The sequence below is a fragment of the Zea mays genome, chromosome 4 (genome assembly GCF_902167145.1).
Source record: "Zea mays cultivar B73 chromosome 4, Zm-B73-REFERENCE-NAM-5.0, whole genome shotgun sequence".
In the NCBI taxonomy this organism is placed as follows: Eukaryota; Viridiplantae; Streptophyta; class Magnoliopsida; order Poales; family Poaceae; genus Zea; species Zea mays.
In genome coordinates this window covers 188,415,101-188,436,464 of record NC_050099.1, presented here as the reverse complement: position 1 = coordinate 188,436,464, position 21,364 = coordinate 188,415,101, and the positions used below count along the sequence as shown (strand labels likewise).

Sequence of the window (21,364 nt, the reverse complement as noted above, 5' to 3'; positions counted from 1 at the left end):
GTCGAGGACCATAATTAGGGGTACCCTCAAGTCTCCTAATTCTCAACTGGTAACCCCCATCAGCATAAAGCTGCAAAGGCCTGATGGGTGCGATTAAGTCAGGGATCGGTCCATTCGAGGGACTCGATCACACCTCGCCCGAGCCTAGCCTCGGACAAGGGCAGCCGACCCCGGAGGATCTCCGTCTCGCCCGAGGCCCCCCTCCAGCGACGAACATATTTCCGGCTCGCCCGAGGCCCTGTCTTCGCCAACAAGCAACCCTGACGAAATCGCCGCGCCGACCGACCAAATCGCAGGAGCATTTAATGCAAAGGTGGCCTGACACCTTTATCCTGACGCGCGCCCTTCAGTCGACAGAGCCGAAGTGACCGCCATCACTTCGCCGCTCCACTGACCGGCCTGACAGAAAGACAGCGTCACCTACGCCGCTCCGACTATAGTGCCACTTGACAGAGTGAGGCTGACAGGCAGTCAGGCCCGGCCGCAGGCACCATAGGAAGCTCCGCTTCGCCCGACCCAGGGCTCGGACTCGGGCTAAGCCCTAGAAGACGGCGAACTCCGCTCCGCCCGACCCAGGGCTCGGACTTGGGCTAAGCCCCTGAAGACGGCGAACTCCGCTCCGCCCGACCCAGGGCTCGGACTTGGGCTAAGCCCCTGAAGACGGCGAACTCCGCTCCGCCCGACCCAGGGCTCGGACTTGGGCTAAGCCCCTGAAGACGGCGAACTCCGCTCCACCCGACCCAGGGCTCGGACTCGGGCTAAGCCCCGGAAGACGGCGAACTCCGCTCCGCCCGACCCAGGGCTCGGACTCGGGCTAAGCCCCAGAAGACGATGAACTCCGCTTCGCCCGACCCCAGGGCTCGGACTCAGCCCTGGCCTCAACCGACAGTCTCTGCCTCGCCCGACCCAGAGGCTCGGACTCGACCACGGCCACGGAAGACAGACTCGACCTCGACCTCGGAGGAGCCTCCACATCGCCCAACCTCGGGCGCGAGCCGGCCACGTCGACAGGAGGCGCCATCATTACCCTACCCCAAGCTGACTCAGGCTACGGGAAACAAGACCGGCGTCCCATCTGGCTCGCTCCGCCAGATAGGCAATGATGGCGCCCCGCACGCTCCCTGACGACGGCAGCTCTCCGCCCCCTTACGGAAGCAAGAGGACGTCAGCAAGGACTCGACAACTCCGACAGCTGTCCTTCCTCCAGGCTCCAGCGCTCCTCCGACGGCCACGACACCACACGAACCGGGCGCCAAAACCTCTCCGGCCGCCACGATGGCGTGTACTTAGGGCGCTAGCTCTCCTCCGCTAGACACGTAGCGCTCTGCTACACCCCCCATTGTACACCTGGATCCTCTCCTTGCGCCTATAAAAGGAAGGACCAGGGCCCTCTTAGAGAGGGTTGGCCGCGCGGGGACGAGGACGAGACAGGCGCTCGCGTAAGGCCGCTCGCTCCCTCACACGTGTGGACGCTTGTAACCCCCTACTGCAAGCGCACCTGACCTGGGCGCGGGACGAACACGAAGGCCGCGGGATTTCCACCTCTCTCACGCCCGTCTCCGGCCACCTTTCTCCCCCCTTCGCGCTCGGCCTCGCGCTGACCCATCTGGGCTGGGGCACGCAACGACATTCACTTGTCGGCCCAGGGACCCCCCGGTCTCGAAACGCCGACAGTTGGCGCGCCAGGTAGGGGCCTGCTGCGTGTTGACGAATAGCTTCCCGTCAAGCTCCAGATGGGCAGTCTCCAGCAACCTCTCCGGCCCGGGACGGTGCTCCGTTTCGGGAGTCTTGAGTTCATGTCCCTCGACGGCAGCTATGACATGATACTCCTTCCACCGCCGTGCGACAGCGACAATGGCGGCCGACAGCCCGCCTGCCGGCGGCGGAATCGACAACGTCTTCCCTGCGTGGTGGAAGAACAACATTCGAGCTCACCCCGTCCTCTCCCGCCCGACGGAGGAGGAGGCGGGGCAACCAAGGCCAAGCAGGAGGTAGCGCCTCGTCGGCTGTCAAGCGAGTCGACGGCGCCAGCGCCCCAACGGGGGGCGCGTCGGGCATCGACCTCGCGTTTGAGACGAAGACAAGCGCTGTCTCCCCGCAACACGCCGATTCCGAGCAAACGGACGACGCCAGCACGCTCGCGAAAGGCTTGCTGGACGTCACCCTCGTACCTGAGACGACGGTGCAGTCAGTCCCCGACGTGACTTCATCACCGCCCGTCGACCAAGAGGTACCAACCGATTCCCATCTCACGCCTTTCGGATCCAGCCTCGACCCGCCAAGCGGCTTCGCTTTGGCGGACGCTCTCGTAGAGGCGAGTCCAAACCCTCTGGGGTTTCGTGTGCGGTCACCCTGGGACCAGCTGACGGACATCTCGACCTACGGGCCCTCGGGGTCCGAGGAAGATGACGAGCCCGACTTCTGTTGGGATTTCTCTGGACTTGGCGACCCCAGTGCCATGCGGGACTTCATGACCGCATGCGACTACTGCCTTTCCGACTGTTCCGACGGTAGCCGCAGCCTCGGCGACGAGGACTGCGGCCCAAGCCGCGAATGTTTCCACGTCGATCTAGGGGGTCCCTTCGAAGGCAACCATCTCGGCATGCCGGAGGACGGTGATCTCCCTAGGCCGGTGCCTCGCGTTGACATCCCACGGGAGCTAGCTGTGGTCCCCGTTTAGGCGGGGGGCCATGACCCACAGCTCGAGCAAATCCGTGGGGTGCAGGCCAGGCTCGACGAGGGAGCAGGAGCGTTTGAGCCAATCTGCCGGGACGTCGGGCAGGCATGGGCGGGCCAACCTCCGGCCGGAGAAATGCGTCATCTACCCCAGGGCTTCCAGCACCTCATCGCCGATGATGTCAGGGTTAGGCCGCCACCCGCATCCAGTGGGGTCGGCCAGAACCTGGCTGCAGCAGCAATGCTTCTCCATGCGATGCCAGAGCCATCAACCACCGAGGGGCGGCGAATCCAGGGAGAGCTCAAGAATCTCCTGGAAGGCGCCGCGGTCCGACGGGCCGAGAGCTCCGCCTCCTGAAGGCAGGGGTACCCCTCGGAACATCATGTCGCGACTTCCCGATTCATGCGGGAAGCCTCGGTCTACACCGGGCGCACGCGCAACACCACGCCTGCGGCCCCGGGACGCCTCGGCAACGAGCACCATCACCGCGATCGTTGGGCCCACCTCGACGAGAGGGTGCGCCGAGGCTACCACCCCAGGCGTGGAGGACGCTACGACAGCGGGGAGGATCGGAGTCCCTCGCCCGAACCACCCGGTCCGCAGGCCTTCAGCCGGGCCATACGACGGGCGCCGTTCCCGACCCGGTTCCGACCCCCGACTACTATCACAAAGTACTCGGGGGAGACGAGACCGGAGCTGTGGCTCGCGGACTACCGGCTGGCCTGCCAACTGGGTGGAACGGACGATGACAACCTCATCATCCGCAACCTCCCCATGTTCCTCTCCGACACCGCTCGTGCCTGGTTGGAGCACCTGCCTCCAGGGCAGATCTCCAACTGGGATGACCTGGTCCAAGCCTTCGCCAGCAATTTCTAGGGCACGTACGTGCGCCCTGGAAACTCCTGGGACCTCCGGAGCTGCCGGCAACAGCCAGGAGAGTCTCTTCGAGACTACATCCGATGATTCTCGAAGCAGCGCACCGAGCTGCCCAACATCACCGACTCGGATGTCATCGGCGCGTTCCTCGCCGGCACCACTTGCCGCGACCTGGTGAGCAAGCTGGGTTGCAAGACCCCCACCAGGGCGAGCGAGCTGATGGACATCGCCACCAAGTTCGCCTCTGGCCAGGAGGCGGTCGAGGCTATCTTCCGGAAGGACAAGCAGCCCCAGGGCCGCCCACCGGAAGATGCCCCCGAGGCGTCAACTCAGCGCGACGCCAAGAAGAAGGGCAAGAAGAAGTCGCAAGCGAAACGCGACGCTACCGACGCGGACCTTGTCGCCGCCGCCGAGTACAAGAACCCTCAGAAACCCCCCGAAGGTGCCAACCTCTTTGACAAGATGCTCAAGGAGCCGTGCCCCTACCACCAGGGGCCCGTCAAGCACACCCTTGAGGAGTGCGTCATGCTTCGGCGCCACTTCCATAGGGCCGGGCCACCCGCGGAGGGTGGCAGGGCCCGCGACGACGACAAGAAGGAAGATCACCAGGCAGGAGAGTTCCCCGAGGTCCGCGACTGCTTCATGATCTACGGTGGGCAAGCGGCGAATGCCTCGGCTCGGCACCGCAAGCAAGAGCGTCGGGAGGTCTGTTCGGTGAAGGTGGCGGCGCTAGTCTACCTAGACTGGTCCGACAAGCCCATCACCTTCGACCAAACCGACCACCCCGACCACGTGCCGAGCCCGGGGAAATACTCGCTCGTCGTCGACCCCGTCATCGGCAACGTCAGGCTCACCAAGGTCCTCATGGACGGAGGCAGCAGCCTCAACATCATCTACGCCGAAACCCTCGGGCTCCTGCGTGTCGATCTGTCCTCGGTCCGGGCAAGCGCTGCGCCTTTCCACGGGATCATTCCCGGGAAGCGCGTCTAGCCCCTCGGACAACTCGACCTTCCCGTCTACTTCGGAACACCCTCCAACTTGCGAAGGGAGACCCTGACGTCCGAGGTGGTCGGGTTCCGAGGAACCTACCACGCGGTACTGGGAAGGCCATGCTACGCAAAGTTCATGGTCGTCCCCAACTACACCTACCTCAAGCTCAAGATGCCGGGCCCCAACGGGGTCATCACCGTCGGCCCCACGTACAAACACGCGTTCGAATGCGACGTGGAGTGCGTGGAGTACGCTGAGGCCCTCGCCGAGTCCGAGGCCCTCATCGCCGACCTAGAGAGCCTCTCTAAGGAGGTGCCAGACGTGAAGCGTCATGCCGGCAACTTCGAGCCAGCAGAGACGGTTAAGTCCGTCCCCTCGACCCCAGCGGCGACGCCTCCAAGCAGATCCGGATCGGCTCCGAGCTCGATCCCAAATAGGAAGCAATGCTCGTCGACTTTCTCCGCGCAAACGCCGACGTTTTCGCGTGGAGTCCCTCGGACATGCCCGGCATACCGAGGGATGTCGCCGAGCACTCGCTGGATATCCGAGCCGGAGCCCGACCCGTCAAGCAGCCTCTGCGCCGATTCGACGAAGAGAAGCGCAGAGCCATAGGCGAGGAGATCCACAAGCTAATGGCGGCATGGTTCATCAAAAGGTATTCCATCCCGAATGGCTTGCCAATCCTGTGCTTGTGAGAAAGAAAGGAGGGAAATGGCGGATGTGTGTAGACTACACTGGTCTAAACAAAGCATGTCCGAAGGTTCCCTACCCTCTGCCTCGCATCGATCAAATCGTGGATTCCACTGCTGGGTGCGAAACCCTGTCTTTCCTCGATGCCTACTCAGGGTATCACCAAATCAGGATGAAAGGGTCTGACCAGCTCGCGACTTCTTTCATCACACCCTTCGGCATGTACTGCTATGTCACCATGCCGTTCGGCTTGAGGAATGCGGGTGCGACGTACCAGCGGTGCATGAACCATGTGTTCGGCGAACACATTGGCCGGACGGTCGAGGCCTACGTCGATGACATCATAGTCAAGACGAGGAAAGCCTCCGACCTCCTTTCCGACCTTGAAGTGACATTCCGATGTCTCAAGGCGAAAGGCGTGAAGCTCAATCCCGAAAAGTGTGTCTTCGGGGTACCCCGAGGCATGCTCTTGGGGTTCATCGTCTCCGAGCGGGGCATCGAAGCCAACCCGGAGAAGATCGCAGCCATCACCAGCATGGGACCCATCAAGGACTTGAAGGGCGTACAGAGGGTCATGGGATGTCTCGCGGCTCTGAGCCGCTTCATCTCACGCCTTGGCGAAAGAGGTCTGCCTCTGTACCGCCTCTTAAGGAAGGCCGAGTGCTTCACTTGGATCCCTGAGGCCGAGGAAGCCCTCGGGAACCTGAAGGCGTTCCTCACGAATGCGCCTATCTTGGTGCCCCCAGCTGCCGGAGAAGCCCTCTTGATTTACGTCGCCGCGACCACTCAGGTGGTTAGCGCCGTGATTGTGGTCGATAGGCAAGAAGAGGGGCATGCATTGCCTGTTCAGAGGCCAGTCTACTTCATCAGCGAGGTACTGTCCGAAACCAAGATCCGCTACCCACAAGTTCAGAAGCTGCTGTACGCGGTGATCCTGACGCGGCGGAAGCTGCGACACTACTTCGAGTCTCATCCGGTAACTGTGGTGTCATCCTTCCCCCTGGGGGAGATCATCTAGTGCCGAGAGGCCTCGGGTAGAATCGCAAAGTGGGTGGTGGAAATCATGGGCGAAACAATCTCGTTCGCCCCTCGGAAGGCCATCAAGTCCCAGGTCTTGGCGGACTTCGTGGCTGAATGGGTCGACACCCAGCTCCCAACAGCTCCGATCCAGCCGGAGCTCTAGACCATGTTCTTCGACGGGTCGCTGATGAAGACAGGAGCCGGTGCAGGCCTACTCTTCATTTCGCCCCTCGGGAAGCACCTACGCTATGTGCTACGCCTCCATTTCCCGGCGTCCAACAATGTGGCCGAGTATGAGGCTCTGGTCAACGGGTTGCGGATCGCCATCGAGCTAGGGGTCCGACGCCTTGACGCTCGCGGTGACTCGCAGCTCGTCATCGACCAAGTCTTGAAGAACTCCCACTGCCGCGACCCGAAGATGGAGGCTTACTGCGATGAGGTTCGGCGCCTGGAAGACAAGTTCTATGGGCTCGAGCTCAACCACATCGCCCGGCGCTACAACGAGACTGCGGACGAGCTGGCTAAAATAGCCTCGGGGCGAACAACGGTTCCCCCGGACGTCTTCTCGCGAGAGCTGCATCAACCCTCCATCAAGATCGACGACACGCCCGAGCCCGAGGCACCCTCGGCCCAGCCTGAGGTATCCTCGGCTCAGTCCGAGGCATCTTCGGCACGGCCCGAGGCACCCTCAGCCCGGCCCGAGCCACCCTCGATTCAGCTCGAGGCACCCTCGGCACCCGAGGGTGAGGCACTGCGCGTCGAGGAGGAGCGAAGCGGGGTCACGCCTAATCAAAACTGGCAGACCCCGTACCTGCAATATCTCCACCAAGGAGAGCTACCTCTCGACCGAGCCGAAGCTCGGCGGTTGGTGCGGCGCGCCAAGTCATTCGTCTTGCTGGGAGATGGGAAGGAGCTCTACCACCGCAGCCCCTCAGGCATCCTCCAGCGATGCATCACCATCACCGAAGGTCAGGAACTCCTACGAGAGATACACTCGGGGGCTTGCGGCCATCACGCAGCACCTCGAGCCCTTGTTGGAAACGCCTTCCGACAAGGTTTCTACTGGCCGACGGCGGTGACCGACGCCACTAGAATTGTTCGCACCTGCGAAGGGTGTCAGTTCTACGCAAGGCAGACCCACCTGCCCGCTCAGGCTCTGCAGACCATACCCATCACTTGGCCTTTTGCCGTGTGGGGTCTGGACCTCGTCGGCCCCTTGCAGAAGGCACCCGGGGGCTACACGCACCTGTTGGTCGCCATCGACAAATTCTCCAAGTGGATCGAGGTCCGACCCCTAAACAGCATCCGGTCCGAGCAGGCGGTGGCGTTCTTCACCAACATCATCCATCGCTTCGGGGTCCCGAACTCCATCATCACCGACAACGGCACCCAGTTCACCGGCAGAAAGTTCCTGGACTTCTGCGAGGGTCACCATATCCGGGTGGACTGGGCCGCCGTGGCTCACCCCATGACGAATGGGCAAGTAGAGCGTGCCAACGGCATGATTCTACAAGGACTCAAGCCTCGGATCTACAACGACCTCAACAAGTTCGGCAAGCGATGGATGAAGGAACTCCCCTCGGTGGTCTGGAGCCTGAGGACAACACCGAGCCGAGCCACGGGCTTCACACCGTTCTTTCTAGTCTATGGGGCCGAGGCCATCTTGCCCACAGACTTAGAATACGGTTCCCCGAGGACGAAGGCCTATGCTGACCAAAGCAACCAAGCTAATCGAGAAGACTCGTTGGACCAGCTGGAAGAGGCTCGGGACAAGGCCTTACTACACTCGGCGCGGTACCAGCAGTCCCTGCGACGCTACCACGCCCGAGGGGTCCGGTCCCGAGACCTCCAGGTGGGCGACCTGGTGCTTCGGCTGCGACAGGACGCCCGAGGGCGGCACAAGCTCACGCCCCCTGGGAGGGGCCGTTCGTCATCGCCAAAGTTCTGAAGCCCGGAACGTACAAGATGGCCAACAGTCAAGGCGAGGTCTACAGCAACGCTTGGAACATCCAACAGCTACGTCGCTTCTACCCTTAAAATGTTTTCAAGTTGTTCATATACCTCACTCCCACACAAAGTTTAGTCATCAAGGAAGGGTCGGCCTCGCCTCGGCAAAGCCCGACCCTCCCTCGGGGGCTAAAAGGGGGGAACCCCCTCTGCGTCGAATTTTTTCCTCGAAAAAAGATCCTTTCTGCCAGAATGTCTTTCGTACTTTTCGACTACTTCGAAAGTGGATCCTGAAAACGACGGAGTACACGTAAGCAGCCAAGGCTGACCGAGCCGAGGGACTCCTACGCCTCCGGGATACGGATACCTCACTCATCACCTTCTGCGATAAGTAACTCACGCTCGGATAAGTGATTCCGCGGACCGAACAAGTCTTCACGTTCGAAAGCTCCTCTGCCGAAGCAGTTCTTCGGGCCTTCTCGACTGCGTCGGTGACAGAACCCCATGGACGGGCAAGAGCGCGCGTAAGCGGTAAGGCCGACCGAGCCGAGGGACTCCTACGCCTCCGGGATACGGATACCTCACTCATCACCTTCCGTGAGAAGCAACTCTCGCTCGCACAAACAATCTGTTACCGACAAAAAAGTCCAGATACTCGAAACAAGAGGAAAAGAGACGCAGCTTTACAACAAGGCGAGGGTGTGTTTGGGCCTCGGCGGCCGCAGAAAACACACACTACAAGATAATCCGATCCTGCAGGCTCGGATCTTGACGGTTGAAGGGAGCAGCAGCACCCTCGGCGTCGGCTACACCTTCGGCGAGGTCCGACCTAGCCTCGGACGGCGACACGGTCCGGGGGTCTCCACTCTGAAGGACGACGTCATCATCTCGCCCGGGCCATCGCCGCTAGGGTTTTCTCCGAGAATCCGGCCCGAGCAGGCGACTCGGCTGGTCACCCCGAGGCCTCGGCCAGCTGTCCCCCGAAGACATCAGCCCGGCCCGAGGCCTCGGCAGATCGACTCCGGCGTCGGTCCCGCTAACGGACGACCCGGCCAGGCTCCGACCGACCAGGTCTTCTTTTTGAGCCAACTCTGCCTCTGTTCGCGCTGACACCGCTACCCCTGGCTTCGACTCATCGAAGAGCGGCCGAGGGGTTCCTTTAACTAAGCAAGAGAAGCCTCGGACAACAAGGCTGACCGAGCCGAGGGACTCCTACGCCTCCGGGATACGGATACTTCACTCATCACCTTTACACGGGGCTTCTCACGCTTGGTGAAGCGGTTCAGACAACCAACAGGCGAGTCTTAGTGCTCGAAAATGAGGAAAAAACACGGCTCCGTGCCAAAAATGCATACATGTTCAGGCCCCGACAGCCACTATGAACAAAAGACTGGCATTCAAGGTGCCATTACAAACGGGACTCCGGTTCCGTCCCCGCGGGTATGAACAACCTCCACACCGGGGAGCCCGCGCGGCGACGAGTTCCGGGTGACTCGCCAGCGACCTCTGCAGCAGCAGCCATGGTCCCAGGACGGACGCGGCCGCCGAAAGGCTCTCGTTCGCGTTCCCGCTCAAGGGACGCGAACCAGCCATCAAAGCCAAAGAGCGGGCCGCTCCAAAGCGCACCGGCAGGTCCTCGTTCCCGTCCTCGCCACGAAAGCGAGGAAGAGGGCGGAATGTTGCATCCTAGCTGGGCAGCAACAGTTCGCCTTCCCCGGCATGGCTGGAGGACGCCTCCTCCGCAGAGCTGGAGGATGGTTGCCACCACCAGAAGCTGGAAGAAGAGGTGGCCAGCCGGCCCGCGCGGGAGGTAGAGCCCCGGCTCGCCTCGCTCTCTGCCCCAGCAAGGATGATGAACATCCTTGAGGCTGAGGGCGGGACCAAGATCACAGCCCGGCTTGCCTCTCCCCATCCAGGGCTGGAGGTCACCGTCTTGGGTGACCGCCGGCGGAGGGGTGCAGCCGGGCTGCGTGATGAAAATCCTTGAAGCCGAACGATGGCTGAAAGGTACCAACTCCCATGGAGTTGCGTTCCCCCCAACGACAAGGCGGAAGGACTGCGGGCATCCCCATCCGGGGGCTCGGAAGGTGGAAAGACACGATGCATAAGGGAGCACGAAGACATGGTCGCCTTTCAAGGGGGTCACCCTCCTTTTAAAGGCGACTCTCCCTACTTGCGTCCCCAGCCGTCGTGGGCCGAGTCTTCTCCAACACGCTCCAAGGTCCTCCCCCTGCGGCGCGGGAGCTGGGTCCCACGCGTCATGCAAGCTGGCCCAGAGCAGAAGAAGCCAAACCGCCGCGCGCGGTGCATGCAACCGCCCAGCGGTTACAAGCGGCTCTCCACTTTTGCCCAGACCAGCGGGCGAAAGGGCGGGCAGCCATGCAGGCGGCATGCAACCGCGCCAAGTGGGCGCACTTCTCCGACTTCCAACACGCCTAACATGGAGGCCCAGGCCCATGCGTCATGCAACCGGCGCGCCGGATGCTGCATGCGAGCAACTGCATCGCCACCCGCGCCATTACCGCGCCTCCTCGACTGCGGAACCAATGTCGCGACTCGAGGCGACCCAGCGCACGACCCAGCAGCGCCAGCCTGGCGCGACGGTCAATGCGGCCAAAAAATGGGCCGGCAGTAATGGCGGTGGCAGGCGGGCAGGAGCAGCGGTCACGTCGTCAGCCAAGCATACGTCCTATCCAGGGGCAGCGAGAGAACCCTCTCTCACGGCGTGAAGACGACGCGTCCGTGTTCCGTTCCTCGAACGGCTCGCGCACGCGCAAAGGCCGCCCAGCGAACCGCACGCCCCGTCGCATTAACTCCGCGGCGGGAAAGGCGGCGCGTCTGGCAGGGGAAGCGAGCGACGCTTCACCTTCGCCATAATGACCGCGTCAAAAAAGGTACGCCATGTCATTCGATTTTATATCCTTTTCCTTTTCCTCTTTCTCTCTCTTACAACAGGGACCGGGAAAGGGGGATACCCCGAAAAGGACCCTTCTCCGTGAAGGAACCAGGCTCCGAGCCTTCCTACTGATCAGAGGTTCGAAGGCTGGCCCCTCGGAGGGGTTCAACAGCCGCCTCAGAGCACGTGGGCTCCACACCCACTACTGGTCAGAGGTTCGAAGGCCGGCCCCTCGGAAGGGTTCAACGGCTGCCTCAGGCCACTCGGGCTCCGCGCCCACTACTGATCAGGGGTTCGAAGGCTGGCCCTCGAAGGGTTCACAGCCGCCTCAGACACAGAGCGAGGGATGACTATGGGTACGTTCGATACATAACCAAGGCTCGAGCTGCGCTCCCGAGGTACCCTAGGACATTTCCGAGACCAGCGGGAACGATCTTGTAACGGAATCCCATCAGAGGGAGGCATCGAGCCCTCGGACCCCGTCGACAGGGGACCGGGTCCGGCAGATCACCCGCAGGTACTTTTGGGCGTGCCTCTGGGCCTCTAGCCGACCCCTAGCAAATGGGGCACGGACGTCCGCTCGGATTACCCGCTAGCAGCTCACCGGAGACACCATGTTCGGCGCCCACCGAGGGCAACATGGCGCTTTCCCCCCTCCTCCTTGCGGAAAGGCGACGCAGGGGCGTTTGTAAAAAAGTCGAGTCTGTCCCTGACCGTCCTCTCGCCCTGTGCAGAGGCTCGGGGGCTGCTCTCGCAAACCCGGCTCCGGCCAAACCGTTGACAGCGTCAACGTACCAGCCCGAGAACTTGGGACCCGACCGTGCACCCGGGCTACGGCCCGTTCGCATGAGGGAACGACCAGACCAGCCAAAGCATTGCGCGAGGCATTAAGACCTCGGAGGAGTCAAACCACTCCTCCGAGGCCTCGGGGGCTACACCCGGCGGGTGCGCTCGCGCGCACCCACTGGAACAAAACGCAACCGAGAAAGGCTGGTCCCCTTGCAAAAAAGTGCAACGAAAGCCTCCAAGCGAGTGCTAACACTCCCTTCGAGGCTCGGGGGCTACTGTCGGGGACCATAATTAGGGGTACCCTCAAGTCTCCTAATTCTCAGCTGGTAACCCCCATCAGCATAAAGCTGCAAAGGCCTGATGGGTGCGATTAAGTCAGGGATCGGTCCATTCGAGGGACTCGATCACGCCTCGCCCGAGCCTAGCCTCGGACAAGGGCAGCCGACCCCGGAGGATCTCCGTCTCGCCCGAGGCCCCCCTCCAGCGACGAACATATTTCCGGCTCGCCCGAGGCCCTGTCTTCGCCAAGAAGCAACCCTGACGAAATCGCCGCGCCGACCGACCAAATCGCAGGAGCATTTAATGCAAAGGTGGCCTGACACCTTTATCCTGACGCGCACCCTTCAGTCGACAGAGCCGAAGTGACCGCCGTCACTTCGCCGCTCCACTGACCGGCCTGACAGAAAGACAGCGCCGCCTGCGCCGCTCCGACTGCAGTGCCACTTGACAGAGTGAGGCTGACAGGCAGTCAGGCCCGGCCGCAGGCACCATAGGAAGCTCCGCTTCGCCCGACCCAGGGCTCGGACTCGGGCTAAGCCCCAGAAGACGGCGAACTCCGCTCCGCCCGACCCAGGGCTCGGACTTGGGCTAAGCCCCTGAAGACGGCGAACTCCGCTCCGCCCGACCCAGGGCTCGGACTCGGGCTAAGCCCCGGAAGACGGCGAACTCCGCTCCGCCCGACCCAGGGCTCGGACTCGGGCTAAGCCCCGGAAGACGGCGAACTCCACTCCGCCCGACCCAGGGCTCGGACTTGGGCTAAGCCCCAGAAGACGACGAACTCCGCTTCGCCCGACCCCAGGGCTCGGACTCAGCCCTGGCCTCAGCCGACGGTCTCCGCCTCGCCCGACCCAGAGGCTCGGACTCGACCACGGCCACGGAAGACAGACTCGACCTCGACCTCGGAGGAGCCTCCACATCGCCCAACTTCGGGCGCGAGCCGGCCACGTCGACAGGAGAAGCCATCATTACCCTACCCCAAGCTGACTCAGGCTACGGGAAACAAGACCGGCGTCCCATCTGGCTCGCTCCGCCAGATAGGCAATGATGGCGCCCTGCACGCTCCCTGACGACGGCAGCTCTCCGCCCCCTTACGGAAGCAAGAGGACGTCAGCAAGGACTCGACAGCTCCGACAGCTGTCCTTCCTCCAGGCTCCAGTGCTCCTCCGACGGCCACGACACCACACGAACCGGGCGCCAAAACCTCTCCGGCCGCCACGATGGCGTGTACTTAGGGCGCTAGCTCTCCTCCGCTAGACACGTAGCGCTCTGCTACACCCCCCATTGTACACCTGGATCCTCTCCTTGCGCCTATAAAAGGAAGGACCAGGGCCCTCTTAGAGAGGGTTGGCCGCGCGGGGACGAGGACGAGACAGGCGCTCGCGTAAGGCCGCTCGCTCCCTCACCCGCGTGGACGCTTGTAACCCCCTACTGCAAGCGCACCCGACCTGGGCACGAGACGAACACGAAGGCCGCGGGATTTCCACCTCTCTCACGCCCGTCTCCGGCCACCTTTCTTCCCCCTTCGCGCTCGGCCTCGCGCCGACCCATCTGGGCTGGGGCACGCGACGACATTCACTCGTCGGCCCAGGGAACCCCCGGTCTCGAAACGCCGACAAACTCAGACAGATCAGAGCAGAGTGTCATGGGCCTTGGGTTGTTTTAGGGGACTTCAATCTTATATACAAAGAGGATGACAAAAACAACACTTTTTGTAATAGAGCCATGATGGGGAGATTCAGGAAATTTATTGATGATACAAGCCTTATTGACCTGCCTCTAATAGGGCGCAAATATACCTGGTCTAATCACCAAGTGTCTCCTACATTGGTTAGATTAGACAGAGTCCTGTGCTCAAGTGACTGGGAAGATATTTTTCCCAATAACCTCCTCCAAAGTGCTGCCTCGGAGGACTCTGATCACTGCCCCCTTGTGCTAGGTCTGCAAAGCAACTATTTTGGCAAGAGGCGGTTCCATTTTGAATCATTTTGGCCAAAGTTAGATGGATTCCAGGAAGCTGTCAATGATGCTTGGATATCTATTGATGAAGGAGTTTGCCTAGTTCTAAGCTTTGATAGAAGACTAAAAGCCACTGCTAGGTCCTTGCAGAAATGGAGTGGACAAAATATTGGACATGTGACCTCACAGTTAGCTTTAGCAAGGGAGATTCTTCACAGGCTTGAAGTAGCCCAAGATTTCAGGCTTTTGTCCCCTTTGGAGGATTGGCTGAGATGTGGACTGAAAAAGCACTCCTTAGCCCTTGCCTCTTTTAAGCGCACCATTGCACGTACCAGATCAAGAATCAACTGGCTCAGAGAGGGTGATGCTAACACCAAACTATTCCATATGCATGCCAGATATAGAAAGAAGAAGAACTTTGTGGCAAAACTGGTCTCTGGAGATAATGTATTTACTGATCATGCTGACAAAGCCATGCTGGTGGATAACTTCTACAGAAGCCTATTGGGAACAAGACTAGATAGAACTGTCACTATTAATCTTAACTACCTGGGGCTGCCCTCTCATAATTTGGAGGATCTGGACTTACCAATTACAGAAAAAGAAGCCTTTGAAGCCATTAAAGAGCTACCGTCCGACAAAGCCCCTAGACCTGATGGGTTCACAGGAAGATTTTACAAAGCCTGTTGGCCTATCATTAAGGAAAATGTGATGCAAGTATTGTCAGCTATTTGGGATAGGAAATTTGGTCACTTTCACAAACTAAATTCAGCTCTTATCACCCTTATTCCAAAAAAGGAGGGTGCTGACCAAGTCAAGGACTTTCGGCCTATTAGTTTAGTGCATAGCATGGCCAAGCTAGTCACTAAAATCCTAGCTAATAGACTGGGGAATAAACTGCAATCTATGGTCTCCCAAAGGCAGAGTGCTTTCATCAAAGGTCGGTTCATCCAAGACAATTTTATGATTGTGCAACAAACTGCCAGACTCCTCCATCAGCAAAGACAAGCAAGAATCCTTTTGAAACTAGACATTACTAAAGCTTTTGACTCAGTTTCCTGGCCTTTCCTCCTCGAAGTTCTTCAAAAACTGGGGTTTGGGCAGATTTGGATGAATGTTCTGTGTGGACTGCTATCTACCTCGTCCACACAAGTACTGCTTAATGGTGTTGCTGGCGAAAAAATTCAGCTCAAAAAGGGCTTAAGACAGGGAGACCCCCTCTCACTTATGCTGTTCATACTTGTCATGGACGTGCTAGGTTGGTTAATTTCAAAAGCTGATCTAGAAAATCTGCTGCATCCATTGGCTTCTAGACCTTTGCAACACAGAGTGTCCTTATATGCTGATGATGTGATCATGTTTTTGCATCCAAATGAATCTGATATTCAACTGGTTCAAAAAATTTTAGATATTTTTGGAGAAGCTTCTGGGTTGAAAACAAACATCCAAAAAAGCAGTGTGTACCCAATTAGATGTGGGGAAGAGGAAGTGGCGACCCTTCAGGAGTGTCTCCCCTGTGAGATCTCTTCTTTCCCCTGTAAATACCTTGGCCTGCCTCTGTCTTTGAGCAAGCTTTCCAGAAATCAAACTCAATACATAATCAACAAGATTGCTGACCAGCTCCTGGGGTGGAAAGCTGACTTGATGACTAGAGCTGGAAGAAAAGTACAAGTCCAATATGTTATGACAGGAATGATCATCTACCTTTCAATGGCAGTGGACTTACATCCAAGAGTTCTCAAGGATATTGATAAAATCAAGAAAGGATTTATGTGGCGTGGAAAAAAAGAAGTCAGAGGGGGACACTGCCTGGTGGCTTGGGGTAGAGTGTGCAGGCCAGTTGAGTTGGGAGGATTGGGCATTTTCAGCCTTAAAGAACTCAGTTGGGCTTTGAGAATGAGATGGTTGTGGCTGACTAAAGTGGAACCTGATAAACCTTGGGCAGGACTCCCTATGCATTTTCCTTCCAAGGTGAAATCCTTCTTTCATGCTGCCACTCACACGGAAATTGGCAATGGACACTCCACACTTTTTGGGAAGATAGATGGATTCATGGTCGAAGTGTGATGGATATTGCTCCCAGATTGCTACTAGCTGTGCCAAGGCGAATCCAAAACAGTAGAACTGTTCATACAGCTCTAGCAAATAGAAGTTGGCTAAATGACATCCAAGGATCTCTCACTGTGGAGGTCCTTGCTGATTATCTTGATCTTTGGGATGCTATTATCACAGTAAACATAAACCCACATAGAGAGGACAAACACATTTTTAGGGTTGCCCATAATGGCAAATACTCTGCCAAAGTAGCCTACGAGAGTTTATTTATTGGGTCAACATACTTTGAGCATTGTGACAGGGTTTGGCACTCCTGGTCCCCCCCCCAAATGCAAATTTTTCCTATGGCTTGTAGCGCTGCAGAGGTGTTGGACAACTGACAGATTTTAGAGGAGGGGGCTTGATCACCCTGATCAGTGCCCCCTTTGTGACCAGGAAATGGAAACCATTGACCATCTCCTCGTGAGATGTGTGTTTGCAAGAAATTACTGGTTCAAGTTGCTGACAAAGGTTAACCTCCAGAATTTCACTCCTTATGTCTATGAAGAGAATACCATGCTCTGGTGGAAAAGATGTAGTGATCAGTTGCATGGAATTGCCAGAAAAGGACTAAACTCGCTTATCAGTCTCGGCCTCTGGATATTGTGGAAACACCGAAACGCCTGTGTTTTTGACGGCCTTTCTCCCTGCCTTAATGAAGCCATTAAGAGAACCGAGGAGGAAAGGGACCTGTGGGTGTTAGGAGGGGCTACAAACTTAGATCTCTTAACAGCCCCAATCCCAGGTCTTTAGGTCAAAGTGGTTTCTGGTTCCTTTTATTTATGGATGTATTTTTGTTTCTTTGTTTTCGACCACCGTAATGGGGGTCTTCCTGTACTGATCCATTTTGGATCCTTTTTCTCTTCCTTCTTAATGAAAAGATGCGCATGTCTCTTGCGCGTTCGAGAAAAAAATGGGACATTAAGTCCACACAAGGACCACTACACAATTGGTGTCTCTTGTTTTGATTACAAAGAACTTGGGAACAAGAATAGAGGAAGAAGAAAAGCGATCCAAGCGCAAGAGCTCAAAATAACACGACAAAACTCTCTCTTCTAGTCACTAATTGCTTTGAGTGGAATTGGAACTTGGAGAGATTTTGATTCACTCTATTTGTGTCTTGTATTGAATGCACTAGCTCTTGTATTGAATGTGTTGGCTGAAAACTTGGATGCCTTGAAGTGTTGGTGGTTGGGGGTATTTATAGCCCAAACCACCAAAGTGGCCGTTGGGGAAGGCTGCTGTCGAAGGGCGCACCGGACAGTCCGGTGCGCCACTGAACACTGTCCGGTGCGCCAGCCACGTCACCCAACCGTTAGGGTTCGACCATTGGAGCTTCTGACATGTGGGCCACCGGACAGTCCGGTGGTGCACCAGACAGGTCATGTTCACTGTCCGGTGCGCCATATGGCGCCTGCTCTGACTCTGCGCGCGCAGGTGCACTGTTCACTGTTCACTGTAGACTTTTGCAGACGACCGTTGGCACAATTAGCCGTTGCTCCGCTTGGCACACCGGACAGTCCGGTGAATTATAGCGGAGGGCAATTCCAGAAACCTGAATGTGACAAGTTCGGAGTGATTCTCCCTGGTGCACCGGACACTGTCCGGTGGCACACCGGACAGTCCGGTGCGCCAGACCAGGGCAGTCTTCGGTTTGTCTTTTGCTCTTTTTATTTGAACCCTTTCTTGAACTTTTTATTGGTTTGTGTTGAACCTTTGACACCTATAGAACTTATAATCTAGAGCAAACTAGTTAGTCCAATTATTTGTGTTGGGCAATTCAACCATCAAAATCATTTAGGAAAAGGTGTGAGCCTATTTCCCTTTCAATAATGAAAATGAAATATCTCAATATTCCAAGGTTAACATGAATAAAAGAACATAATATTTTTAGTTCTGACTCCTTTAAACATAGTACTATTATTGTGAGAAGACAACAAATAGTCAATCACTCAATCTAATTAGGTGTTGAGCAATACACAAAACGTTCATGCTTGACATTTCTTGAGAGAAACACTATGACACTAAAAATATATTAGCTTAACAAATGAAAAGCTAGAACAAGCATTAAATTCTAGTACTACTGCATCAAGTATTTTGCTGTTAGCACCAAATAAGAGATTGAACAATGCACATGTGAAAACCTTAAGAAGTAACCTTGTTCTGCAGCAATTCCTAGCTTTGGGCATGATGCAAACATTGATCCCAGGCTATCCCTACTTCTCCCATTGCAAACTTAGGGTGTTGATGATTCTCAATATTTTTGAACTTGGTTTCTTGTCTATTGAAGTCTGTGGTACCAATGTACCATCATAATCTCTACTACTTATTAAGGCTGTAAGGGTAGCCTGCCATTTTCTGTTCTGCCTTTTTTCATTTCCTGTTTTGCCCTCGTCCCTGTCCGGCTCAAAAAATGAAATCTGCAAGAATTGTGAATTGAACTCAAGACCTACTGCTAGATTAGAGACAACATATCCACCAAACCACGTTTTATTTTGTTGTTATAGTAGAAGATATAAGAGTTATTAAAAGTAAGGTATGGCTGATGCCACACTAAGTCATAATGGCTCCTCCGCCGCTGCTGTTTGGAGCTTTCCGTCATTGCTATTTTATATTACTGTGAACATGCCATGGTTGTGTACAAATATTATAATCATGTTGCCGATTGCCGTTATATATGCTTGATATTTTTTTATCAAATAGTAGTACAATGGTATATAAATTTATTTATCGATCATGTCTACTTGAGAGGATGCTCTCAGAACTTTCTTATTGAGAAGGCTCGATAACCTCACCAAAGAGGACAAGATGCAGATAACGATGATATCAACTTGGGCTATTGAGCTGTACTTAGACAAGGTGCCTGCCATTCTGTTTTCCCAGCTTCAATATTGGGTTGAGTAACTGCCTTTCCAGATCTTATTTATTATTTATGTAATTTTGTAGATTAATCACCTAATGGAGGATACCACTGTCACCATTATAAATTGAGTAGCAGAGCCTAATAGCTCAGAATATTGTTAGGTAGTAAGTGAATTCTATGCTTTTCTTAGTGACAACAAAGATGTATTAGATGAAGCAACAACAATGAAAGACATAAATATATATACCGAGAAACAGATTGCTAGGTGTGTAAGGGGTAGCCTGCCTCCACCTGGTTTTGCCTCGAGCCAATCTAGACCGTCCATCTATATCCCAGTACTGTTTGTCCCAGCAATGGCCGGCACGGGCGGGAGGCGCCGCCCGCGAAGAGCATCAGCGTGGCGCAACACGAACGGCACGCGCGGGCGAGCCAGGCGCGGAGGTGGCCGAGAGACGACGGGTGGAAGGACGTCGGGTGCGGGATCGCGTGCTCCTGCCATGGCCACGTGCGGGACTCGAGAGTCAGGGATGTGAAGTTGGCCAGCTCCGGCAGTCGCAGCAGCGACGTCGAGCCCCATAGCCTCGGCTCCACGCCCGGCGACTGCGCGTAGTCCCATGCGGACCCCGCGACCACCAGGAAATGGTCATGCCCGTGCCGGCGAGACAGGATATGTGCCTGGTCCGACGATAGGAACTCCGCCAGCGCCACACCGTGCCTCGTGGATTCGTCAAGCAGGGCCGGATCGATCATGTACGACAGCGCGTCGAGAGCCGCGTAGTAGGGCAGGAACACGACATCGGCTGGGTCGTCGGCGAAGCAGTCCCGTTCCAGGATGCGGCGGTGGAAGAAGGCCTCCAGGAGCCTCGCCTCGTTGCGGTACCAGGACCGGTTGCGTGGGTGCGTGCGAGGGCCGAGCCCGTGGTCGGCGAGCGACTCGCAGGGTGGGACCGAGGTGGCCACGGCGGACGGGTCGGCGAGCGGGAGGGCGTTGGCGCCGCAATGGCGGAGGAGGTCGGTGTTGAAGTGCGGGGGCAGGCCGCGTATGTGGATCCGCCGTCCTGCGCGCGTCGGCGGTGCCGGGCAAGGTGGTGACGCTGAGGAAAGGGAGGAAGATGAGGAGGGGATTCACCATTGACTGACCTCGGGAGGGAGAGTACGGGTGTCCGTGTAACCGTAATGGCGTAATGCCTTGATTACTCCATTGTTGGAACTAAATTTCCTACTAAACCACTCTGTCTCTAAACACGTACTCGTTTGAGAAGAAATTCATAGGATATTTATAATTTATGTAGAATTTAAATTAAATTTTATATTAAACCACTGTAATTTAAATAGATTGAAGAGATTGCAAAGATATCAAACAAGCCATCCTATATCCTCTCTTAATTCATATATGGTGCAAATGAACTGAGGAGGGTACGAGCATGTCATCCCATGTTTCGGTGTTTGTTTTTAGCGACTAATTTTTATTCATCCAATATGTTTTAGATGCAATTCAACCACTACCATTCAGCAATTCTAGATATGCAAGGCATGCGATATTTTTGTTGTCACTGATATAATTCTTTATTTATTTTATAATACAGTTTATGATTCAATTCTACATGTAGCAACTAAATGGGAGGCCTTCTCCTTACAGATGTGCCTGATATAAACTTTGCAATATGTTTCTCCGTATATATATTTATACTAATTTTTAATTCTTGTGGCAACCCACAGGCACACACAGTCAAGTAATATGGCCCTACTCTTAGCTCTCTCATAAGACATGATGATCGTATCCAAATTAAGCTTTGTGAAATGTGGGTCGAGACTCGAGCGACACCATCCTAAATCCCAACCAGTTTTTCAATTTTCAAGTTCAGTTTCTTTCTTGATCAATATGGTTTTTAAGTCCAGTTTCTTTCTTGATTTGAGTACTAACTATCAGCTACTAATATGTAAACTTTTAGCTACTCTAGGAATGTGTATCTTGGAATAGGGAAGCAAGAGAAGAAGCATGGAATCATCATTATATCTGCTCTGCTTGGAGCATCCTTGTTACTTGCAGCCGCCATCTATTGCTACATGCTGACACACAAGGCAACGAACAGGGGGCTCTTCATCCTCACCAGAAGCAGAAGGTCTGTTCACCTTAATATTCCAATTTACTCTATGGCAGTCCTAATGGCGCATACAGTGCAGGTTTAACACCACAGATAAATTAGATTTATAGACATGGTCATAGCACTGAGAATACAACTGGTTAGGAAGGAATTAGATCAGAACCCTCTGGTTTGGCAGGGAA

The 21,364-nt window shown here is 56.1% G+C and overlaps 2 pseudogenes; both read right to left on the bottom strand.

The window, feature by feature from the left end:
• Positions 1-18,414, bottom strand: part of LOC103655761 (probable alpha,alpha-trehalose-phosphate synthase [UDP-forming] 7) — a 55,946-nt pseudogene extending 37,532 nt beyond the window's left edge.
• A 975-nt stretch (positions 18,415-19,389) lies between these two features.
• On the bottom strand, positions 19,390-20,209 carry LOC103655760 (probable xyloglucan galactosyltransferase GT19; annotated as a pseudogene).
• Between the last annotated feature and the right edge of the window lie 1,155 nt (positions 20,210-21,364).